The sequence below is a fragment of the Schistocerca serialis genome, chromosome 8 (genome assembly GCF_023864345.2).
Source record: "Schistocerca serialis cubense isolate TAMUIC-IGC-003099 chromosome 8, iqSchSeri2.2, whole genome shotgun sequence".
Lineage (NCBI taxonomy): Eukaryota > Metazoa > Arthropoda > Insecta > Orthoptera > Acrididae > Schistocerca > Schistocerca serialis.
In genome coordinates, this window is record NC_064645.1 from 27,434,918 (window position 1) to 27,462,562 (window position 27,645).

Sequence of the window (27,645 nt, forward strand, 5' to 3'; positions counted from 1 at the left end):
ATTGGCGATGAAACACAGAATTTGCGTCGGGATTTATTACAAATGGCACATAGCCGAGTTAAGTACAAGAAGAGTAAAACTTCTCACTGTCTCTGGTTTGGTTTGATCGTTTACTGGGAGATCAGTATTAGATTGCGATGCAATACTGCAGCTTTACTTTATCCCTTGGACCTTCACATTGACGATGAAACACAGATATTTCGTCGTGAATAAATACAAAAGGCATAATGCCGACCTAAGTACAAGAAGAGTAAATCTTCTCATTATTTCTGGTTTGCTTTGAGCGTTTCCTGGGAGATCAGTATTAGATTCCGATGCACCACTGCAGCGTTTCCGAATCCGTTATACCTTCACATTGACAATGAAACACAGAAATTGGGTCGATATTTGAAACAAAAGGCACAATCTCGTTTTAAGTACAAGATGAGTAAATCCTCTCATTGTTTGTGGTTTACTTTGAGCATTTCCTGTGAGAACAGTATTAGATTCCGATGCACCACTGCAGCGTTACTGTATTCCTTGGTCCTTCACATTAACGATGAAACACAGAAATAGCGTCGGGATTTGATACAAAAGGAACAATGTCGTTTTAAGTACAAGAAGAGTAATTCTTCTCATTGTTTTTGGTTTGCTTTGAGCGTTTCCTGGGAGATCAGTATTAGATTCCGATACACCACTGCAGCGTTTCTGTATCCCTTGGACTTTCACATTGACGATGAAACATAGAAATTGCATCCGGATTTGATACAAAAGGCACATTGTCGTTTTAAGTACAAGAGGAGTAAATCTTCTCATTGTTTGTGGTTTGTTTTGAGAGTTTCCTGGGAGATCAGTATTAGATTCCGATTCACTACTGCAGCTTTACTCTATCCCTTGGACCTTTACATTGACGATGAAACACAGAAATTGCGTCGGAATTTAATACAAAACGCACAATGCCGACTTAAGTACAAGAAGAGTAAATCTTCTCATTGTTTGTGGTTTGCTTTGAGCGTTCCCTGGGAGATCAGTATTAGATTCCGATGCACCGCTACTGCGTTACTGTATCCCTTGGAACTTCACATTGCCGATGAAACACAGAAATTGCGTCGGGATTTAATACAAAAGGCACAATGCCGACTTAAGTACAAGAAGAGTAAATCTTCTCATTGTGTTTGGTTTCCTTTGAGCGTTTCCTGGGAGATCAGTATTAGATTCCGATTCACTACCGCCGCTTTACTCTAACCGTTGGACCGTCACATTGACGATGAAACTCACATATTACGTCGGGATTTAATACAAACGGCACAATGCCGTCTAAAGTACAAGAAGAGTAACCCCTCTCATTGTTTGTGGTCTGCTTTGAGCTTTTCCTGGAGATCAGTATTAGATTCCGATGCAGTACTGCAGCGTTACTGTATCCCTTGGACCTCCACATTGACAATGAAACACAGAAATCGCGTCGGGATTTGATACATACGGCACAATGTCATTAGAAGTACAAAAAGAGTAATTCTTTTCATTGTTTATGGTTTGCTTTCAGCGTTTCCTGGGAGATCAGAATAAGATTCCGATGCACTACTGCTGCTTTACTCCATTCCTTGACCTTCACATTGACGATCAAACACAGAAATCGCGTCGGAATTTAATACAAAACCCAGAACGCCGACTTAAGTACAAGTAGAGTAAATCTTCTCAATGTTTGTGGTTTGCTTTGAGCGTTTCCTGGAAGATCAGTATAAGATTCCGATGCACCACTGCTGCGTGTCCATATCCGTTGGCCTTCACATTGACAGCGAAACACAGAAATTGCGTCGATATTTGAAACAAAAGGCACAATCTCGTTTTAAGTACAAGAGGAGTAAATATTCTCATTGCTTGTGGTTTGCTTTGAGCGTTTCCTGGAAGATCAGTATTAGATTCCGATGCACCACTGCAGCGTTTCTGTTTCCCTTGGACCTTCGCATTGACGATGAATTATAGAAATGGCGTCGGGATTTGATACAAAAGGCACAATCTCGTTTTATGTACAAGAAGATTAAATCTTCTAATTGTTTGTGGTTTACTTTGAGCGTTTTCTGGGAGATCAGTATTAGATTCCGATGCACCACTGCAGCGTTATTGTATCTCTTTGACCTTCACATTGACGATGAAACACAGAAATTGCGTCGGGATTTGATACAAAAGTCACAATGTCGTTTTAAGTACAAGAAGAGTAAATCTTCTCGTTGTTTGTGGTTTGCTTTGAGCGTTTCCTGGGAGATCAGTATTAGATTCCGACGCACTACTGCAGCTTTACTCTATCCCTTGGACCTTTACATGGACAATGAAACACAGAAATTGCGTCGGAATATAATACAAAACGCACAATGCCGACTTAAGTACAAGAAGTGTAAATCTTCTTATTGTTTGTGGTTTGCTTTGAGCGCTTCCTGGGAGATCAGTATCAGATTCCGATGAACCGCTGCCGCGTTACTGTAGCCCTTGGAACTTCACATTGGCGATGAAACACAAAAATTGAGACGGGATTTATTACAACAGGCACATAGCCGACTTAAGTACAGGAAGAGTAAAACTTTTCATTGTCTCTGGTTTGCTTTGATCATTTACTGGGAGATCAGTATTAGATTGCGATGCACTACTGCAGCTTTACTTTATCCCTTGGACCTTCACATTGACGATGAAACACAGATATTGCGTCGTGATTAAATACAAAGGGCATAATGCCGACCTAAGTACACGAAGAGTAAATCTTCTCATTGTTTGTGGTTTGATTTGAGCGTTTCCTGGGAGATCAGTATTAGATTCCGATGCACTACTGCAGCTTTACTCTATCCCTTGGACCTTCACATTGACGATGAAACACAGAAATTGCGTCGGGATATAATACAAAAGGCACAATGCCGACTTATGTACAAGAAGAGGAAATCTTCTCATTGTTTGTGGATTGCTTTGAGCGTTTCCTGGAAGATCAGTATTAGATTCCGATGCACCACTGCAGCGTTTCCGTATCCGTTGGACCTTCACATTGACAATGAAACACAGAAATTGCGTCGATATTTGAAACAAAAGGCACAATCTCGTTTTAAGTACAAGATGAGTAAATCTTGTTATTGTTTGTGGTTTACTATCAGCATTTCCTGTGAGATCAGTATTACATTCCGATGCACCGCTACTGCGTAACTGTATCCCTTGGAACTTCACACTGTCGATGGAACACAGAATTTGCGTCAGGAGTTAATACAAAAGGCACAATGCCGACTTAAGTACAAGAAGAGTAAATATTCTCATTGTCTCTGGTTTGCTTTGAGCGTTTCCTGGGAAATCAGTATTAGATTGCGATGCACTACTGTAGCTTTACTCTATCCCTCGAACACTCACATTGACGATGAAACACAGAAATTGCGGTTGGATTTAATACAAAAGGCACAATGCCGACATAAGTACTAGAAGAGTAAATCTTCTCATTGTTTCTGGATTAATTTGAGCGTCTCCTGGGAGATCAGTATTAGATTCCGATGCACCGCTGATGCTTGACTGTATCCCTTGGACCTTCACATTAACGATGAAACACAGAAATTGCATCGGGATTTAATACAAAAGGCACAATGCCGACTTCAGTACAAGAAGAGTAAATCTTCTCATTGTTTGTGGTTTGTTTTGATCGTTTACTGGGAGATCAGTATTAGATTCCGATGCACTACTGCTGCTTTACTCTATCCCTTGGACCTATCCGTTGACGATGAAAGACAGAAATTGCGTTGGGATTTAATACAAATGGCATAATGCCGACCTAAGTACAAGAGGAGTAAATCTTCTCTTTGTTGGTGGTTTGCTTTGAGCGTTTCCTTGGGAGATCAGTATTAAATTCCGATGCACCACTGCAGAGTTTCTGTATCCCTTGGACCTTCACAATGACGATGATACATAGTAATTGCGACGGTATTGATAAAAAAGGCACAATCTCGTTTTAAGTACAAGATGAGTATAGCTTCTCATTGTTTGTGGTTTACTTTGAGCGTTTCCTGGGAGATCATTCTTAGATTCCGATGCACCACTGCAGCGTTACTGTATCCCTTGGACCTTCACATTGACGATGAAACACAGAAATTGCGTCGGGTTTGATACAAAAGGCACAATGTCGTTTTAAGTACAAAAAGAGTAAGTCTTCTCATTGTTTGTGGTTTGCTTTGAGCGTTTCCTGGGAGATCAGTATTATATTCCGATGCACCACTGCAGCGTTACTGTATCTCTTGGACCTTCACATTGACGATGAAACACAGAAATCGCGTCGAGATTTGATACAAAAGGCACAATGTCGTTAGAAGTACAAAAAGAGTAAATCTTTTCATTGTTTGTGGTTTGCTTTGAGCGTTTCCTGGGAGATCAGTATTAGATTCCGATACACCACTGCAGCGTTTCTGTCTCCCTTGGACCTTCACATTGACGATGAAACATAGAAATTGCGTCGCGATTCCATACAAAAGGCACAATCACGTTTTACGTACAAGAAGAGTAAATCTTCTCATTGTTTGTGGTTTACTTTGAGCGTTTCCTGGGAGATCAGTATTAGATTCCGATGAACCACAGCAGCGTTACTGTATCCCTTGGACCTTCACATTGACGATGAAATAACGAAATTGCGTCTGGATTTGATACAAAAGGCACAATATCGTTTTAAGTGCAAGGAGAGTAAATCTTCTTAGTGTTTGTGGTTTACTTTGAGCGTTTCCTGGGAGATCAGTATTAGATTCCGATGCACCACTGCAGCGTTTCCATATCCGTTGGACCTTCACATTGACAATGAAAGACAGAAATTGCGTCGATATTTGTAACAAAAGGCACAATCTCGTTTTAAGTACAAGATGAGTAAATCTTCTCATTGTTTGTGGTTTGCTTGGAGCGTTTCCTCGGAGTTCAGTATTAGATTCCGATGCACCACTGCTGCGTTTCTGTATCCCTTGGACCTTCAAATTGACGATGAAACACAGAAATTGCGTCGGGATTTGATACAAAAGTCACAATGTCGTTTGAAGTACAAGAAGAGTAAATCATCTCGTTGTTTGTGGTTTGCTTTGAGCGTTTCCTGGGAGATCAGTATTAGATTCCGATGCACTACTGCAGCTTTACTCTATCCCTTGGATCTTTACATTGACAATGAAACACAGAAATTGCGTCGGAATATAATACAAAACGCACAATGCCGACTTAAGTAAAAGAAGAGTGAATCTTCTCATTGTTTGTGGTTTGTTTTGAGCGCTTCCTGGGAGATCAGTATCAGATTCCGTTGCACCGCTGCATCGTTACTGTATCCCTTGGAACATCACATTGGCGATGAAACACAGAAATTGCGTCGGGATTTATTACAAAAGGCACATAGCCGACTTAAGTACAAGAAGAGTAAAACTTCTCATTGTCTCCGGTTTGCTTTGATCGTTTACTGGGAGATCAGTATTAGATTGCGATGCACTACTGCAGCTTTACCTTATCCCTTGGACATTCACATTGACGATGAAACACAGAAATTGCATCGGAATTTAACACAAAACGCACAATGCCGACTTAAGTAGAAGATGAGTAAATCTTCTCATTGTTTGTGGTTTGATTTGAGCGTTTCCTGGGAGATCAGTATTAGATTCCGTTGCACTACTGCAGCTTTACTCTATCCCTTGGTCCTTCACATTGACGATGAAACACAGAAATTGCGTCGGGATATAATACAAAAGGCACAATGCCGACATAAGTACAAGAAGAGTAAATCTTCTCATTGTTTGTGGTTTGCTTTGAGCGTTTCCTGGGAGATCAGTATTAGATTCCGATGCACCACTGCAGCGTTTCCGTATCCGTTGGACCTTCAAATTGACAATGAAACACAGAAATTGCGTCGATATTTGAAACAAAAGGCACAATCTCGTTTTAAGTACAAGATGAGTAAATCTTCTCATTGTTTGTGGTTTACTTTAAGCGTTTCCTGTGATATCAGTATTAGATTCCGATGCACCACAGCAGCGTTACTGTATCCCTTGGACCTTCACATTAACGATGAAACACAGAAATTGCGTCGGGATTTGATACAAAAGGAACATTGTCGTTTTAAGAACAAGAAGAGTAATTCTTCTCATTGTTCGTGGTTTGCTTTGAGCGTTTCCTGGGAGATCAGTATTAGATTCCGATGCACTACTGCAGCTTTACTCTATCCCTTGGATCTTTACATTGACAATGAAACACAGAAATTGCGTCGGAATATAATACAAAACGCACAATGCCGACTTAAGTAAAAGAAGAGTGAATCTTCTCATTGTTTGTGGTTTGTTTTGAGCGCTTCCTGGGAGATCAGTATCAGATTCCGTTGCACCGCTGCATCGTTACTGTATCCCTTGGAACATCACATTGGCGATGAAACACAGAAATTGCGTCGGGATTTATTACAAAAGGCACATAGCCGACTTAAGTACAAGAAGAGTAAAACTTCTCATTGTCACCGGTTTGCTTTGATCGTTTACTGGGAGATCAGTATTAGATTGCGATGCACTACTGCAGCTTTACCTTATCCCTTGGACCTTCACATTGACGATGAAACACAGATATTGCGTCGTGATTAAATAGAAAAGGCATAATGCCGACCTAAGTACAAAAAGAGTAAAACTTCTCATTGTTTCTGGTTTGCTTTGAGCGTTTCCTGGGAGATCAGTATTAGATTCCGATGCACTACTGCTGCTTTACTCTATCTCTTGGACATTCACATTGACGATGAAACACAGAAATTGCATCGGAATTTAACACAAAACGCACAATGCCGACTTAAGTAGAAGATGAGTAAATCTTCTCATTGTTTGTGGTTTGATTTGAGCGTTTCCTGGGAGATCAGTATTAGATTCCGTTGCACTACTGCAGCTTTACTCTATCCCTTGGTCCTTCACATTGACGATGAAACACAGAAATTGCGTCGGGATATAATACAAAAGGCACAATGCCGACATAAGTACAAGAAGAGTAAATCTTCTCATTGTTTGTGGTTTGCTTTGAGCGTTTCCTGGGAGATCAGTATTAGATTCCGATGCACCACTGCAGCGTTTCCGTATCCGTTGGACCTTCAAATTGACAATGAAACACAGAAATTGCGTCGATATTTGAAACAAAAGGCACAATCTCGTTTAAAGTACAAGATGAGTAAATCTTCTCATTGTTTGTGGTTTACTTTAAGCGTTTCCTGTGATATCAGTATTAGATTCCGATGCACCACAGCAGCGTTACTGTATCCCTTGGACCTTCACATTAACGATGAAACACAGAAATTGCGTCGGGATTTGATACAAAAGGAACATTGTCGTTTTAAGAACAAGAAGAGTAATTCTTCTCATTGTTCGTGGTTTGCTTTGAGCGTTTCCTGGGAGATCAGTATTAGATTCCGATGCACCACTGCAGCGTTTCTGTATCCCTTGGTCTTTCACTTTGACGATGAAACACAGAAATTGCGTCGGGATTTGATACAAAAGGCACAATGTCGTTTGAAGTACAAGAACAGTATATCTTTTCATTGTTTGTGGTTTGCTTTGAGCGTTTCCTGGGAGATCTGTATTAGATTCCGATGCACTACTGCAGCTTTACTCTATGCCATGGACCTTCACATTGACGATGAAACACAGAAATTGCGTCGGAATTTAATACAAAACGCACATTGCCGACTTAAGTACATGAAGAGTAAATCTTCTCATTGTTTGTGGTTTGCTTTGAGCGTTCCCTGGGAAATCAGTATTAGACTGCGATGCGCTACTGTAGCTTTACTCTATCCCTTGGACCTTCACATTGACGATGAAACACAGAAATTGCGGTTGGATTTAATACAAAAAACACAATGCCGACTTAAGTACTAGAAGAGTAAATCATCTCATTGTTTCTGGTTTAATTTGAGCGTCTCCTGGGAGATCAGTATTAGATTCCGATGCACTACTGCAGCTTTACTCTATTCCTTGGACTTTTCCAATGACGATGAAACACAGAAATTGCGTTGGGATTTAATACAAAAGGCATAATACCGTCCTAAGTAGAAGAGGAGTAAATCTTCTCATTGTTTCTGGTTTAATTTGAGCGTCTCCTGGGAGATCAGTATTAGATTCCGATGCACTACTGCAGCTTTACTCTATTCCTTGGACTTTTCCAATGACGATGAAACACAGAAATTGCGTTGGGATTTAATACAAAAGGCATAATACCGTCCTAAGTAGAAGAGGAGTAAATCTTCTCATTGTTTCTGGTTTAATTTGAGCGTCTCCTGGGAGATCAGTATTAGATTCCGATGCACTACTGCAGCTTTACTCTATTCCTTGGACTTTTCCAATGACGATGAAACACAGAAATTGCGTCGGGATATGATACATAAGGAACAATGTCGTTTTAAGAACAAGAAGAGTAAATCCTCTCTTTGTTTGTGGTTTGCTTTGACGTTTCCTGGGAGATCAGTATTAAATTCCGAAGCACCACTGCAGCGTTACTGCATCATTTGGACCTTCACATTGACAATAAAACATAGAAATAGCGTCGGGATTTGATACAAAAGGCACAATCTCGTTTTACCTACAAGAAGAGTAAATCTTCTCATTGTTTGTGGTTTGCTTTGAGTGCTCCCTGGGAGATCAGTATCATATTCCGATGCACCGCTGCCGCGTTACTGCATCCGTTGGAACTTCACATTGGCGATGAAACACAGAATTTGCGTCGGGATTTATTACAAATGGCACATAGCCGAGTTAAGTACAAGAAGAGTAAAACTTCTCACTGTCTCTGGTTTGGTTTGATCGTTTACTGGGAGATCAGTATTAGATTGCGATGCAATACTGCAGCTTTACTTTATCCCTTGGACCTTCACATTGACGATGAAACACAGATATTTCGTCGTGAATAAATACAAAAGGCATAATGCCGACCTAAGTACAAGAAGAGTAAATCTTCTCATTATTTCTGGTTTGCTTTGAGCGTTTCCTGGGAGATCAGTATTAGATTCCGATGCACCACTGCAGCGTTTCCGAATCCGTTATACCTTCACATTGACAATGAAACACAGAAATTGGGTCGATATTTGAAACAAAAGGCACAATCTCGTTTTAAGTACAAGATGAGTAAATCCTCTCATTGTTTGTGGTTTACTTTGAGCATTTCCTGTGAGAACAGTATTAGATTCCGATGCACCACTGCAGCGTTACTGTATTCCTTGGTCCTTCACATTAACGATGAAACACAGAAATAGCGTCGGGATTTGATACAAAAGGAACAATGTCGTTTTAAGTACAAGAAGAGTAATTCTTCTCATTGTTTTTGGTTTGCTTTGAGCGTTTCCTGGGAGATCAGTATTAGATTCCGATACACCACTGCAGCGTTTCTGTATCCCTTGGACTTTCACATTGACGATGAAACATAGAAATTGCATCCGGATTTGATACAAAAGGCACATTGTCGTTTTAAGTACAAGAGGAGTAAATCTTCTCATTGTTTGTGGTTTGTTTTGAGAGTTTCCTGGGAGATCAGTATTAGATTCCGATTCACTACTGCAGCTTTACTCTATCCCTTGGACCTTTACATTGACGATGAAACACAGAAATTGCGTCGGAATTTAATACAAAACGCACAATGCCGACTTAAGTACAAGAAGAGTAAATCTTCTCATTGTTTGTGGTTTGCTTTGAGCGTTCCCTGGGAGATCAGTATTAGATTCCGATGCACCGCTACTGCGTTACTGTATCCCTTGGAACTTCACATTGCCGATGAAACACAGAAATTGCGTCGGGATTTAATACAAAAGGCACAATGCCGACTTAAGTACACGAAGAGTAAATCTTCTCATTGTGTTTGGTTTCCTTTGAGCGTTTCCTGGGAGATCAGTATTAGATTCCGATTCACTACCGCCGCTTTACTCTAACCGTTGGACCGTCACATTGACGATGAAACTCACATATTACGTCGGGATTTAATACAAACGGCACAATGCCGTCTAAAGTACAAGAAGAGTAACCCCTCTCATTGTTTGTGGTCTGCTTTGAGCTTTTCCTGGAGATCAGTATTCGATTCCGATGCAGTACTGCAGCGTTACTGTATCCCTTGGACCTCCACATTGACAATGAAACACAGAAATCGCGTCGGGATTTGATACATACGGCACAATGTCATTAGAAGTACAAAAAGAGTAATTCTTTTCATTGTTTATGGTTTGCTTTCAGCGTTTCCTGGGAGATCAGAATAAGATTCCGATGCACTACTGCTGCTTTACTCCATTCCTTGACCTTCACATTGACGATCAAACACAGAAATCGCGTCGGAATTTAATACAAAACCCAGAACGCCGACTTAAGTACAAGTAGAGTAAATCTTCTCAATGTTTGTGGTTTGCTTTGAGCGTTTCCTGGAAGATCAGTATAAGATTCCGATGCACCACTGCTGCGTGTCCATATCCGTTGGCCTTCACATTGACAGCGAAACACAGAAATTGCGTCGATATTTGAAACAAAAGGCACAATCTCGTTTTAAGTACAAGAGGAGTAAATATTCTCATTGCTTGTGGTTTGCTTTGAGCGTTTCCTGGAAGATCAGTATTAGATTCCGATGCACCACTGCAGCGTTTCTGTTTCCCTTGGACCTTCGCATTGACGATGAATTATAGAAATGGCGTCGGGATTTGATACAAAAGGCACAATCTCGTTTTATGTACAAGAAGATTAAATCTTCTAATTGTTTGTGGTTTACTTTGAGCGTTTTCTGGGAGATCAGTATTAGATTCCGATGCACCACTGCAGCGTTATTGTATCTCTTTGACCTTCACATTGACGATGAAACACAGAAATTGCGTCGGGATTTGATACAAAAGTCACAATGTCGTTTTAAGTACAAGAAGAGTAAATCTTCTCGTTGTTTGTGGTTTGCTTTGAGCGTTTCCTGGGAGATCAGTATTAGATTCCGACGCACTACTGCAGCTTTACTCTATCCCTTGGACCTTTACATGGACAATGAAACACAGAAATTGCGTCGGAATATAATACAAAACGCACAATGCCGACTTAAGTACAAGAAGAGTAAATCTTCTTATTGTTTGTGGTTTGCTTTGAGCGCTTCCTGGGAGATCAGTATCAGATTCCGATGAACCGCTGCCGCGTTACTGTAGCCCTTGGAACTTCACATTGGCGATGAAACACAAAAATTGAGACGGGATTTATTACAACAGGCACATAGCCGACTTAAGTACAGGAAGAGTAAAACTTTTCATTGTCTCTGGTTTGCTTTGATCATTTACTGGGAGATCAGTATTAGATTGCGATGCACTACTGCAGCTTTACTTTATCCCTTGGACCTTCACATTGACGATGAAACACAGATATTGCGTCGTGATTAAATACAAAGGGCATAATGCCGACCTAAGTACACGAAGAGAAAATCTTCTCATTGTTTGTGGTTTGATTTGAGCGTTTCCTGGGAGATCAGTATTAGATTCCGATGCACTACTGCAGCTTTACTCTATCCCTTGGACCTTCACATTGACGATGAAACACAGAAATTGCGTCGGGATATAATACAAAAGGCACAATGCCGACTTATGTACAAGAAGAGGAAATCTTCTCATTGTTTGTGGATTGCTTTGAGCGTTTCCTGGAAGATCAGTATTAGATTCCGATGCACCACTGCAGCGTTTCCGTATCCGTTGGACCTTCACATTGACAATGAAACACAGAAATTGCGTCGATATTTGAAACAAAAGGCACAATCTCGTTTTAAGTACAAGATGAGTAAATCTTGTTATTGTTTGTGGTTTACTATCAGCATTTCCTGTGAGATCAGTATTACATTCCGATGCACCGCTACTGCGTAACTGTATCCCTTGGAACTTCACACTGTCGATGGAACACAGAATTTGCGTCAGGAGTTAATACAAAAGGCACAATGCCGACTTAAGTACAAGAAGAGTAAATATTCTCATTGTCTCTGGTTTGCTTTGAGCGTTTCCTGGGAAATCAGTATTAGATTGCGATGCACTACTGTAGCTTTACTCTATCCCTCGAACACTCACATTGACGATGAAACACAGAAATTGCGGTTGGATTTAATACAAAAGGCACAATGCCGACATAAGTACTAGAAGAGTAAATCTTCTCATTGTTTCTGGATTAATTTGAGCGTCTCCTGGGAGATCAGTATTAGATTCCGATGCACCGCTGATGCTTGACTGTATCCCTTGGACCTTCACATTAACGATGAAACACAGAAATTGCATCGGGATTTAATACAAAAGGCACAATGCCGACTTCAGTACAAGAAGAGTAAATCTTCTCATTGTTTGTGGTTTGTTTTGATCGTTTACTGGGAGATCAGTATTAGATTCCGATGCACTACTGCTGCTTTACTCTATCCCTTGGACCTATCCGTTGACGATGAAAGACAGAAATTGCGTTGGGATTTAATACAAATGGCATAATGCCGACCTAAGTACAAGAGGAGTAAATCTTCTCTTTGTTGGTGGTTTGCTTTGAGCGTTTCCTTGGGAGATCAGTATTAAATTCCGATGCACCACTGCAGAGTTTCTGTATCCCTTGGACCTTCACAATGACGATGATACATAGTAATTGCGACGGTATTGATAAAAAAGGCACAATCTCGTTTTAAGTACAAGATGAGTATAGCTTCTCATTGTTTGTGGTTTACTTTGAGCGTTTCCTGGGAGATCATTCTTAGATTCCGATGCACCACTGCAGCGTTACTGTATCCCTTGGACCTTCACATTGACGATGAAACACAGAAATTGCGTCGGGTTTGATACAAAAGGCACAATGTCGTTTTAAGTACAAAAAGAGTAAGTCTTCTCATTGTTTGTGGTTTGCTTTGAGCGTTTCCTGGGAGATCAGTATTATATTCCGATGCACCACTGCAGCGTTACTGTATCTCTTGGACCTTCACATTGACGATGAAACACAGAAATCGCGTCGAGATTTGATACAAAAGGCACAATGTCGTTAGAAGTACAAAAAGAGTAAATCTTTTCATTGTTTGTGGTTTGCTTTGAGCGTTTTCTGGGAGATCAGTATTAGATTCCGATGCATCACTGCAGCGTTTCCGTATCCTTTGGACCTTCAAATTGACAATGAAACACAGAAATTGCGTCGATATTTGAACCAAAAGCACAATCTCGTTTTAAGTACAAGATGAGTAAATCTTCTCATTGTTTGTGGTTTGCTTTGAGCGTTTCCTGGGAGATCAGTATTAGATTCCGATACACCACTGCAGCGTTTCTGTCTCCCTTGGACCTTCACATTGACGATGAAACATAGAAATTGCGTCGCGATTCCATACAAAAGGCACAATCACGTTTTACGTACAAGAAGAGTAAATCTTCTCATTGTTTGTGGTTTACTTTGAGCGTTTCCTGGGAGATCAGTATTAGATTCCGATGAACCACAGCAGCGTTACTGTATCCCTTGGACCTTCACATTGACGATGAAATAACGAAATTGCGTCTGGATTTGATACAAAAGGCACAATATCGTTTTAAGTGCAAGGAGAGTAAATCTTCTTAGTGTTTGTGGTTTACTTTGAGCGTTTCCTGGGAGATCAGTATTAGATTCCGATGCACCACTGCAGCGTTTCCATATCCGTTGGACCTTCATATTGACAATGAAAGACAGAAATTGCGTCGATATTTGTAACAAAAGGCACAATCTCGTTTTAAGTACAAGATGAGTAAATCTTCTCATTGTTTGTGGTTTGCTTTGAGCGTTTCCTCGGAGTTCAGTATTAGATTCCGATGCACCACTGCTGCGTTTCTGTATCCCTTGGACCTTCAAATTGACGATGAAACACAGAAATTGCGTCGGGATTTGATACAAAAGTCACAATGTCGTTTGAAGTACAAGAAGAGTAAATCATCTCGTTGTTTGTGGTTTGCTTTGAGCGTTTCCTGGGAGATCAGTATTAGATTCCGATGCACTACTGCAGCTTTACTCTATCCCTTGGATCTTTACATTGACAATGAAACACAGAAATTGCGTCGGAATATAATACAAAACGCACAATGCCGACTTAAGTAAAAGAAGAGTGAATCTTCTCATTGTTTGTGGTTTGTTTTGAGCGCTTCCTGGGAGATCAGTATCAGATTCCGTTGCACCGCTGCATCGTTACTGTATCCCTTGGAACATCACATTGGCGATGAAACACAGAAATTGCGTCGGGATTTATTACAAAAGGCACATAGCCGACTTAAGTACAAGAAGAGTAAAACTTCTCATTGTCTCCGGTTTGCTTTGATCGTTTACTGGGAGATCAGTATTAGATTGCGATGCACTACTGCAGCTTTACCTTATCCCTTGGACATTCACATTGACGATGAAACACAGAAATTGCATCGGAATTTAACACAAAACGCACAATGCCGACTTAAGTAGAAGATGAGTAAATCTTCTCATTGTTTGTGGTTTGATTTGAGCGTTTCCTGGGAGATCAGTATTAGATTCCGTTGCACTACTGCAGCTTTACTCTATCCCTTGGTCCTTCACATTGACGATGAAACACAGAAATTGCGTCGGGATATAATACAAAAGGCACAATGCCGACATAAGTACAAGAAGAGTAAATCTTCTCATTGTTTGTGGTTTGCTTTGAGCGTTTCCTGGCAGATCAGTATTAGATTCCGATGCACCACTGCAGCGTTTCCGTATCCGTTGGACCTTCAAATTGACAATGAAACACAGAAATTGCGTCGATATTTGAAACAAAAGGCACAATCTCGTTTTAAGTACAAGATGAGTAAATCTTCTCATTGTTTGTGGTTTACTTTAAGCGTTTCCTGTGATATCAGTATTAGATTCCGATGCACCACAGCAGGGTTACTGTATCCCTTGGACCTTCACATTAACGATGAAACACAGAAATTGCGTCGGGATTTGATACAAAAGGAACATTGTCGTTTTAAGAACAAGAAGAGTAATTCTTCTCATTGTTCGTGGTTTGCTTTGAGCGTTTCCTGGGAGATCAGTATTAGATTCCGATGCACTACTGCAGCTTTACTCTATCCCTTGGATCTTTACATTGACAATGAAACACAGAAATTGCGTCGGAATATAATACAAAACGCACAATGCCGACTTAAGTAAAAGAAGAGTGAATCTTCTCATTGTTTGTGGTTTGTTTTGAGCGCTTCCTGGGAGATCAGTATCAGATTCCGTTGCACCGCTGCATCGTTACTGTATCCCTTGGAACATCACATTGGCGATGAAACACAGAAATTGCGTCGGGATTTATTACAAAAGGCACATAGCCGACTTAAGTACAAGAAGAGTAAAACTTCTCATTGTCACCGGTTTGCTTTGATCGTTTACTGGGAGATCAGTATTAGATTGCGATGCACTACTGCAGCTTTACCTTATCCCTTGGACCTTCACATTGACGATGAAACACAGATATTGCGTCGTGATTAAATAGAAAAGGCATAATGCCGACCTAAGTACAAAAAGAGTAAAACTTCTCATTGTTTCTGGTTTGCTTTGAGCGTTTCCTGGGAGATCAGTATTAGATTCCGATGCACTACTGCTGCTTTACTCTATCTCTTGGACATTCACATTGACGATGAAACACAGAAATTGCATCGGAATTTAACACAAAACGCACAATGCCGACTTAAGTAGAAGATGAGTAAATCTTCTCATTGTTTGTGGTTTGATTTGAGCGTTTCCTGGGAGATCAGTATTAGATTCCGTTGCACTACTGCAGCTTTACTCTATCCCTTGGTCCTTCACATTGACGATGAAACACAGAAATTGCGTCGGGATATAATACAAAAGGCACAATGCCGACATAAGTACAAGAAGAGTAAATCTTCTCATTGTTTGTGGTTTGCTTTGAGCGTTTCCTGGGAGATCAGTATTAGATTCCGATGCACCACTGCAGCGTTTCCGTATCCGTTGGACCTTCAAATTGACAATGAAACACAGAAATTGCGTCGATATTTGAAACAAAAGGCACAATCTCGTTTAAAGTACAAGTTGAGTAAATCTTCTCATTGTTTGTGGTTTACTTTAAGCGTTTCCTGTGATATCAGTATTAGATTCCGATGCACCACTGCTGGGTTACTGTATCCCTTGGACCTTCACATTAACGATGAAACACAGAAATTGCGTCGGGATTTGATACAAAAGGAACATTGTCGTTTTAAGAACAAGAAGAGTAATTCTTCTCATTGTTCGTGGTTTGCTTTGAGCGTTTCCTGGGAGATCAGTATTAGATTCCGATGCACCACTGCAGCGTTTCTGTATCCCTTGGACCTTCACATTGACGATGAAACACATCAATTGCGTCAGGATTTGTTACAAAAGGCACAATGTCATTTCAAATGCAAGGAGAGTAAATCTTCTCATTGTTTGTGGTTTACTTTGAGCGTTTCCTGGGAGATCAGTATTAGATACCGATGCACCACTGCAGCGTTTCCGTATCAGTTGGACCTTCACATTGACAATGAAAGACAGAAATTGCGTCGATTTTGTAACAAAAGGCACAATCTCGTTTTAAGTGCAAGATGAGTAAATCTTCTCATTGTTTGTGGTTTGCTTTGAGCGTTTCCTTGGAGTTCAGTTTTAGATTCCGATGCACCACTGCAGCTTTACTCTATCCCATGGACCTTCACATTGACGTAGAAACACAGAAATTGCGTCGGGATATAATAGAAAAGGCACAATGCCGAAGAGTGAATCTTCTCCTTGTTTGTAGTTTGTTTTGAGCGCTTCCTGGGAGATCAGTATCAGATTCCGTTGCACCGCTGCATCGTTACTGTATCCCTTGGAACTTCACATTGGCGATGATACACAGAAATTGCGTCGGGATTTATTACAAAAGGCACATAGCCGACTTAAGTACAAGAAGAGTAAAACTTCTCATTGTCTCTGGTTTGCTTTGATCGTTTCCTGGGAGATCAGTATTAGATTCCGATGCACTACAGCTGCTTTACTCTATCCCTTGGACATTCACATTGACGATGAAACACAGAAATTGCCTCGGAATTGAATACAAAACGCACACTGCCGACTTAAGTACAAGAAGAGTAAATCTTCTCATTGTTTGTGGTTGGATTTCAGCGTTTCCTGGGAGATCAGTATTAGATTCCGATGCACTACTGCAGCTTTACTCTATCCCTTGGACCTTCACATTGACGATGAAACACAGAAATTGCGTCGGGATATAATACAAAAGGCACAATGCCGACTTAAGTACAAGAAGAGTAATTCTTCTCATTGTTTGTGGTTTGCTTTGAGCGTTTCCTGGGAGATCAGTATTAGATTCCGATGCACCACTGCAGCGTTTCCATATCCGTTGGACCTTCAAATTGACAATGAAACACAGAAATTGCGTCGATATTTGAAACAAAAGGCACAATCTCGTTTTAAGTACAAGATGAGTAAATCTTGTCATTGTTTGTGGTTTACTTTGAGCGTTTCCTGTGATATCAGTATTAGATTCCGATGCACCACTGCTGGGTTACTGTATCCCTTGGACCTTCACATTAACCATGAAACACAGAAATTGCGACGGGATTTGATACAAAAGGAACATTGTCGTTTTAAGAACAAGAAGAGTAATTCTTCACATTGTTCGTGGTTTGCTTTGAGCGTATCCTGGGAGATCAGTATTAGATTCCGATGCACCACTGCAGCGTTTCTGTATCCCTTGGACTTTCACATAGACGATGAAACATAGAAATTGTGTTAGGATTTGATACAAAAGGCACAATGTCGTTTTAAGTACAAGAAGAGTAAACTTTCTCATTGTTTGTGGTTTGCCTTGAGTGTTCCCTGGAAAATCAGTATTACATTGCGATGCACTACTGTAGCTTTACTCTATCCCTTGGCTCTTCACATTGACGATGAAACACAGAAATTGCGGTTGGATTTAATACAAAAAACACAATGCCGACTTAAGTACTAGAAGAGTAAATCTTCTCATTGTTTCTGGTTTAATTTGAGCGTCTCCTTGGAGATCAGTATTAGATTCCGATGCACTACTGCAACTTTACTCTATCCCTTGGACCTTTCCAATGACGATGAAACACAGAAATTGCGTTGGGATTTAATACAAAAGGCATAATGCCGACCTAAGTACAAGAGGAGTAAACCTTCTCATCGTTTCTGGTTTGCTTTGAGCGTGTCCTGGGAGATCAGTATTAGATTCCGATGTACTACTGCAGCTTTACTCGATCCCTTGGACTTTCACATTGACGTTGAAACACAGAAGTTGCGTCAGGATTTGATACAAAAGGCACAATGTCGTTTTGAGTACAAGAGGTGTAAATCTTCTCATTGTTTCTGGTTTGCTTTGAGCGTTTCTCGGGAGATCAGTATTAGATTCCGATGCACTACTGCAGCTTTACTCTATCTCTTGGACCTTCACATTAAGAATGAAACACAGAAACAGCGTCGGGATATAATACAAAAGGCAGAATGCCGACTTCTGTGCAAGAAGAGTAAAACTTCTCATTGTTTGTGGTTTGCTTTGAGCTTTTCCTTGGGAGTTCAGTATTAAATTCCGAAGCACCACTGCAGCGTTACTGTTTCTCTTGGACCTTCACATTGACGATGAAACATAGAAATTGCGTCGATATTTGATACAAAAGGTACAATCTTGTTTTAAGTACAAGATGATTAAATCTTCTCATTGTTTGTGGTTTACTTTGAGCGTTTCCTGGGAGATCATTTTAGATTCCGATGCACCACTGCTTCGTTACTGTATCCCTTGGACCTTCACATTGACCATGAAGCACAGAAATTGCGTCGGGATTTGATACAAAATGCACAATGACGTTTTAAGTACAAGAAGAGTAAATCCTCTCTTTGTTTGTGGTTTGCTTTGAGCGTTTCCTGGGAGATCAGTATTCGATTCCGATGCACCACTGCAGCGTTTCTGTATCCCTTGGACCTTCACATTGACGATGAAACACAGAAATTGCGTCGGGATTTGATACAAAAGGCACAATGTCATTTTAAGTACAAGGAGAGTAAATGTTCTCATTGTTTGTGGTTTGCTTTGAGTGTTTCCTGGGATATCAGTATTAGATATCGATGCACCACTGCAGCGTTACTGTATCCCTTGGACCTTCACGTTGGCGATGAAACACAGAAATTGCGTCGGGATTTAATCCAAAAGGCACAAAGCCGACTTAAGTACAAGAAGAGTAAATCTTCTCATTGTTTCTGGTTTGCTTTGATCATTTACTGGGAGATCAGTATTAGATTCCGATGCACCACTGCTTCGTTACTGTATCCCTTGGACCTTCACATTGACGATGAAACACAGAAATTGCGTCGGGATTTGATACAAAAGGCACAATGTCGTTTTAAGTACACGGAGAGTAAATCTTCTCATTGTTTGTGGTTTGCCTTGAGCGCTTCCTGCTAGATCAGTATCAGATTCCGATGCACCGCTGCCGCGTTACTGTATCCCTTGGAACTTCATATTGACGATGTAACACCGAAATTGCGTCGGGATTTATTACAAAAGGCGCACAGCCAACTTACGTACAAGAAGAGTAAAACTTCTCATTGTCTCTGGTTTGCTTTAATCGTTTACTGGGAGATCAGTATTAGATAGCGATGCACTACTGAAGCTTTACTTAATCCCTTGGACCTTCACATTGACGATGAAACACAGATATTGCGTCGTGATTAAATACAAAATGCATTATGCCGACCTAACTACAAGAAGAGTAAATGTTCTCATTGTTTCTGGTTTGCTTTGAGCGTTTCCTGGGAGATCAGTATTAGATTCCAATGCACTACTGCTGATTTACTCCATTCCTTGGACCTTCACATTGACGATGAAGCACAGAAATTGTGTCGGAATTTAATACAAAACGCACAATGCCGACTTATGTACAAGAAGGGTAAATCTTCTTATTGTTTGTGGTTTGATTTGAGCGTTGCCTGGGAGATCAGTATTAGATTCCGAAGCACCGCTGATGCATGACTGTATCCCTTGGACCTTCACATTGACGATAAAACACATAATTAGCGTCGGGATTTTATACAAAAGGCACAACGCCGACGTATGTACGAGAAGAGTAAATCTTCTCATTGAATGTGGTTTGCTTTGGCGATTCCTGGGATATCAGTCTTAGATTCCGATGCACCACTGCAGCGTTACTGTATCCCTTGGACCTTCACATTAACGATGAAACACCGAACTTGCGTCGGAATTTAATACAAAACGCACAATGTCGACATAAGTACAAGAAGAGTAAATCTTCTCATTGTTTGTGGTTTGCTTTGAGCTTTCCCTGGAAGATCAGTATTAATTTCGATGCACCGCTACTGCGTAACTGTATCCCTTGGAACTTCACACTGTCGATGAAACACAGAATTTGCCTCGGGAGTTAATACAAAAGGCACAATGCCGACTTAAGTACAAGAAGAGCAAATATTCTCATTGTCTCTGGTTTGCTTTGAGCGTTTCCTGGGAAATCAGTTTTAGATTGCGATGCACTACTGTAGCTTTACTCTATCCCTTGAACATTCACATTGACGATGAAACACAGAATTTGCGGTTGGATTTAATACAAAAGGCACAATGCCGACATAAGTACTAGAAGAGTAAATCTTCTCAATGTTTCTGGATTAATTTGAGCGTCTCCTGGGAGATCAGTATTAGATTCCGATGCACCGCTGATGCTTGACTGTATCCCTTGGACCTTCACATTAACGATGAAACACAGAAATTGCGTCGGGATTTAATACAAAAGGCACAATGCCGACTTCAGTACAAGAAGAGTAAATCTTCTCATTGTTTGTGGTTTGTTTTGATCGTTTACTGGGAGATCAGTATTAGATTCCGATGCACTACTGCTGCTTTACTCTATCCCTTGGACCTATCCGTTGACGATGAAAGACAGAAATTGCGTTGGGATTTAATACAAATGGCATAATGCCGACCTAAGTACAAGAGGAGTAAATCTTCTCTTTGTTGGTGGTTTGCTTTGAGCGTTTCCTTGGGAGATCAGTATTAAATTCCGATGCACCACTGCAGCGTTTCTGTATCCCTTGGACCTTCACATTGACGATGAAACACAGAAATTGCGTCGGGATTTGATACAAAAGGCACAATGTCGTTTTAAGTACAAAAAGAGTAAATCTTCTCATTGTTTGTGGTTTGCTTTGAGCGTTTCCTGGGAGATCAGTATTATATTCCGATGCACCACTGCAGCGTTACTGTATCCCTTGGACCTCCACATTGACGATGAAACACAGAAATCGCGTCGAGATTTGATACAAAAGCACAATGCCGTTAGAAGTACAAAAAGAGTAAATCTTTTCATTGTTTGTGGTTTGCTTTGAGCGTTTTCTGGGAGATAAGTATTAGATTCCGATGCATCACTGCAGCGTTTTCGTATCCGTTGGACCTTCAAATTGACAATGAAACACAGAAATTGCGTCGATAATTGAACCAAAAGCACAATCTCGTTTTAAGTACAAGATGAGTAAATCTTCTCATTGTTTGTGGTTTGCTTTGAGCGTTTCCTGGGAGATCAGTATTAGATTCCGATGAACCACTGCAGCGTTTCTGTCTCCCTTGGACCTTCACATTGACGATGAAACATAGAAATTGCGTAGCGATTCCATACAAAAGGCACAATCTCGTTTTACGTACAAGAAGAGTAAATCTTCTCATTGTTTGTGGTTTACTTTGAGCGTCTCCTGGGAGATCAGTATTAGATTCCGATGCACCACTGCAGCGTTACTGTATCCCTTGGACCTTCACATTGACGATGAAATAACGAAATTGCGTCGGGATTTGATACAAAAGGCACAATGTCGTTTTAAGTGCAAGGAGAGTAAATCTTCTTATTGTTTGTGGTTTGCTTTGAGCGTTTCCTGGGAGATCAGTATTAGATTCCGATGCACCACTGCAGCGTTTCCATATCCGTTGGACCTTCACATTGACAATGAAAGACAGAAATTGCGTCGATATTTGTAACAAAAGGCACAATCTCGTTTTAAGTACAGAATGAGTAAATCTTCTCATTGTTTGTGGTTTGCTTTGAGCGTTTCCTGGGAGTTCAGTATTAGATTCCGATCCACCACTGCTGCGTTTCTGTATCCCTTGGACCTTCAAATCGACGATGAAACACAGAAACTGCGTCGGGATTTGATACAAAAGTCACAATGTCGTTTTAAGTACATGAAGAGTAAATCATCTCGTTGTTTGTGGTTTGCTTTGAGCGTTTCCTGGGAGATCAGTATTAGATTCCGATGCACTACTGCAGCTTTAGTCTATCCCTTGGACTTTTACATTGACAATGAAACACAGAAATTGCGTCGGAATATAATACAAAACGCACAATGCCGACTTAAGTACAAGAAGAGTGAATCTTCTCATTGTTTGTGGTTTGTTTTGAGCGCTTCCTGGGAGATCAGTATCAGATTCCGTTGCACCGCTGCATCGTTACTGTATCCCTTGGAACATCACATTGGCGATGAAACACAGAAATTGCGTCGGGATTTATTGCAAAAGGCACATAGCCGACTTAAGTACAAGAAGAGTAAAACTTCTCATTGTCTCTGGTTTGCTTTGATCGTTTACTGGGAGATCAGTATTAGATTGCGATGCACTACTGCAGCTTTACCTTATCCCTTGGACCTTCACATTGACGATGAAACACAGATATTGCGTCGTGATTAAATAGAAAAGTCATAATGCCGACCTAAGTACAAAAAGAGTAAATCTTCTCATTGTTTCTGGTTTGCTTTGAGCGTTTCCTGGGAGATCAGTATTAGATTCCGATGCACTACTGCTGCTTTACTCTATCCCTTGGACATTCACATTGACGATGAAACACAGAAATTGCATCGGAATTTAATACAAAACGCACAATGCCGACTTAAGTACAAGATGAGTAAATCTTCTCATTGTTTGTGGTTTGATTTGAGCGTTTCCTGGGAGATCAGTATTAGATTCCGATGCACTACTGCAGCTTTACTCTATCCCTTGGACCTTCACATTGACGATGAAACACAGAAATTGCGTCGGGATATAATACAAAAGGCACAATGCCGACTTAAGTACAAGAAGAGTAAATCTTCTCATTGTTTGTGGTTTGCTTTGAGCGTTTCCTGGGAGATCAGTATTAGATTCCGATGCACCACTGCAGCGTTTCCGTATCCGTTGGACCTTCAAATTGACAATGAAACACAGAAATTGCGTCGATATTTGAAACAAAAGGCACAATCTCGTTTTAAGTACAAGATGAGTAAATCTTCTCATTGTTTGTGGTTTACTTTGTGCGTTTCCTGTGATATCAGTATTAGATTCCGATGCACCACTGCAGCGTTACTGTATCCCTTGGACCTTCACATTAACGATGAAACACAGAAATTGCGTCGGGATTTGATACAAAAGGAACATTGTCGTTTTAAGAACAAGAAGAGTAATTCTTCTCGTTGTTCGTGGTTTGCTTTGAGCGTTTCCTGGGAGATCAGTATTAGATTCCGAAGCACCACTGCAGCGTTTCTGTATCCCTTGGACTTTCACTTTGACGATGATACATAGAAATTGCGTCAGGATTTGATACAAAAGGCACAATGTCGTTTTAAGTACAAGAAGAGTAAATCTTCTCATTGTCTCTGGTTTGCTTTGAGAGTTTCCTGGGAGATCAGTGTTAAATTCCGATGCACCACTGCAGCGTTTCTGTATCCCTTGGATCTTGACATTGACGATGAAACACAGAAATTGCGTCGGGATTTGATACAAAAGGCACAATGCCGTTTGAAGTACAAGAACAGTATATCTTTTCATTGTTTGTGGTTTGCTTTGAGCGTTTCCTGGGAGATCTGTATTAGATTCCGATGCACTACTGCAGCTTTACTCTATGCCATGGACCTTCACATTGACGATGAAACACAGAAATTGCGTCGGAATTTAATACAAAACGCACATTGCCGACTTAAGTACATGAAGAGTAAATCTTCTCATTGTTTGTGGTTTGCTTTAAGCGTTCCCTGGGAAATCAGTATTAGACAGCGATGCACTACTGTAGCTTTACTCTATCCCTTGGACCTTCACATTGACGATGAAACACAGAAATTGCGGTTGGATTTAATACAAAAAACACAATGCCGACTTAAGTACTAGAAGAGTAAATCTTCTCATTGTTTCTGGTTTAATTTGAGCGTTTCCTGGGAGATCAGTATTAGATTGCGATGCACTACTGCAGCTTTACTCTATCCCTTGGACCTTTCCAATGACGATGAAACACAGAAATTGCGTCGGGATTTAATACCAAAGGCATAATGCCGACCTAAGTACAAGAGGAGAAAATCTTCTCATTGTTTCTGGTTTGCTTTGAGCGTTTCTTGGGAGATCAGTATTAGATTCCGATGTACTACTGCAGCTTTACTCAATCCCTCGGACCTTCACATTGACGATGAAACACAGAAGTTGTGTCGGGATTTGATACAAAAGGCACAATGTCGTTTTGAGTACAAGAAGAGTAAATCTTCTCATTGTTTCTGGTTTGCTTTGAGCGTTTCCTGGGAGATTAGTATTAGATTCCGATGCACTACTGCAGCTTTACTCTATCCCTTGGACCTTCACATTGAGAATGAAACACAGAAACAGCGTCGGGATATAATACAAAAGGCAGAATGCCGACTTCTGTGCAAGAAGAGTAAAACTTCTCATTGTTTGTGGTTTGCTTTGAGCGTTTCCTTGGGAGCTCAGTATTAAATTCCGAAGCACCACTGCAGCGTTACTGTATCTCTTGGACCTTCACATTGACGATGAAACATAGAAATTGCGTCGATATTTGATACAAAAGGTACAATCTCGTTTTAAGTACAGGATGATTGAATCTTCTCATTGTTTGTGGTTTACTTTGAGCGTTTCCTGGGAGTTCATTTTAGATTCCGATGCACCGCTGATGCTTGACTGTATCCCTTGGACCTTCACATTAACGATGAAACACAGAAATTGCGTCGGGATTTAATACAAAAGGCACAATGCCGACTTCAGTACAAGAAGAGTAAATCTTCTCATTGTTTGTGGTTTGTTTTGATCGTTTACTGGGAGATCAGTATTAGATTGCGATGCACTACTGCTGCTTTACTCTATCCCTTGGACCTATCCGTTGACGAAGAAAGACAGAAATTGCGTTGGGATTTAATACAAATGGCATAATGCCGACCTAAGTACAAGAGGAGTAAATCTTCTCTTTGTTGGTGGTTTGCTTTGAGCGTTTCCTTGGGAGATCAGTATTAAATTCCGATGCACCACTGCAGCGTTTCTGTATCCCTTGGACCTTCACATTGACAATGAAACACAGAAATTGCGTCGGGATTTGATACAAAAGGCACAATGTCGTTTTAAGTACAAAAAGAGTAAATCTTCTCATTGTTTGTGGTTTGCTTTGAGCGTTTCCTGGGAGATCAGTATTATATTCCGATGCACCACTGCAGCGTTACTGTATCCCTTGGACCTTCACATTGACGATGAAACACAGAAATCGCGTCGAGATTTGATACAAAAGGCACAATGCCGTTAGAAGTACAAAAAGAGTAAATCTTTTCATTGTTTGTGGTTTGCTTTGAGCGTTTTCTGGGAGATCAGTATTAGATTCCGATGCATCACTGCAGCGTTTTCGTATCCGTTGGACCTTCAAATTGACAATGAAACACAGAAATTGCGTCGATATTTGAACCAAAAGCACAATCTCGTTTTAAGTACAAGATGAGTAAATCTTCTCATTGTTTGTGGTTTGCTTTGAGCGTTTCCTGGGAGATCAGTATTAGATTCCGATGCACCACTGCAGCGTTTCTGTCTCCCTTGGACCTTCACATTGACGATGAAACATAGAAATTGCGTAGCGATTCCATACAAAAGGCACAATCTCGTTTTACGTACAAGAAGAGTAAATCTTCTCATTGATTGTGGTTTACTTTGAGCGTCTCCTGGGAGATCAGTATTAGATTCCGATGCACCACTGCAGCGTTACTGTATCCCTTGGACCTTCACATTGACGATGAAATAACGAAATTGCGTCGGGATTTGATACAAAAGGCACAATGTCGTTTTAAGTGCAAGGAGAGTAAATCTTCTTATTGTTTGTGGTTTGCTTTGAGCGTTTCCTGAGAGATCAGTATTAGATTCCGATGCACCACTGCAGCGTCTCCATATCCGTTGGACCTTCACATTGACAATGAAAGACAGAAATTGCGTCGATATTTGTAACAAAAGGCACAATCTCGTTTTAAGTACAAGATGAGTAAATCTTCTCATTGTTTGTGGTTTGCTTTGAGCGTTTCCTGGGAGTTCAGTATTAGATTCCGATGCACCACTGCTGAGTTTCTGTATCCCTTGTACCTTCAAATTGACGATGAAACACAGAAACTGCGTCGGGATTTGATACAAAAGTCACAATGTCGTTTTAAGTACAAGAAGAGTAAATCATCTCGTTGTTTGTGGTTTGCTTTGAGCGTTTCCTGGGATATCAGTATTAGATTCCGATGCACTACTGCAGCTTTACTCTATCCCTTGGACCTTTACATTGACAATGAAACACAGAAAATGCGTCGGAATATAATACAAAACGCACAATGCCGACTTAAGTACAAGAAGAGTGAATCTTCTCATTGTTTGTGGTTTGTTTTGAGCGCTTCCTGGGAGATCAGTATCAGATTCCGTTGCACCGCTGCATCGTTACTGTATCCCTTGGAACATCACATTGGCGATGAAACACAGAAATTGCGTAGGGATTTATTACAAAAGGCACATAGCCGACTTAAGTACAAGAAGAGTAAAACTTCTCATTGTCTCTGGTTTGCTTTGATCGTTTACTGGGAGATCAGTATTAGATTGCGATGCACTACTGCAGCTTTACCTTATGCCTTGGACCTTCACATTGACGATGAAACACAGATATTGCGTCGTGATTAAATAGAAAAGTCATAATGCCGACCTAAGTACAAAAAGAGTAAATCTTCTCATTGTTTCCGGTTTGCTTTGAGCGTTTCCTGGGAGATCAGTATTAGATTCCGATGCACTACTGCTGCTTTACTCTATCCCTTGGACATTCCCATTGACGATGAAACACAGAAATTGCATCGGAATTTAATAAAAAACGCACAATGCCGACTTAAGTACAAGATGAGTAAATCTTCTCATTGTTTGTGGTTTGATTTGAGCGTTTCCTGGGAGATCAGTATTAGATTCCGATGCACTACTGCAGCTTTACTCTATCCCTTGGACCTTTCCAATGACGATGAAACACAGAAATTGCGTCGGGATATAATACAAAAGGCACAATGCCGACTTAAGTACAAGAAGAGTAAATCTTCTCATTATTTGTGGTTTGCTTTGAGCGTTTCCTGGGAGATCAGTATTAGATTCCGATGCACCACTGCAGCGTTTCCATATCCGTTGGACCTTCAAATTGACAATGAAACACAGAAATTGCGTCGATATTTGAAACAAAAGGCACAATCTCGTTTTAAGTACAAGTTGAGTAAATCTTCTCATTGTTTGTGGTTTACTTTGAGAGTTTCCTGTGATATCAGTATTAGATTCCGATGCACCACTGCAGCGTTACTGTATCCCTTGGACCTTCACATAAACGATGAAACACAGAAATTGCGTCGGGATTTGATACAAAAGGAACATTGTCGTTTT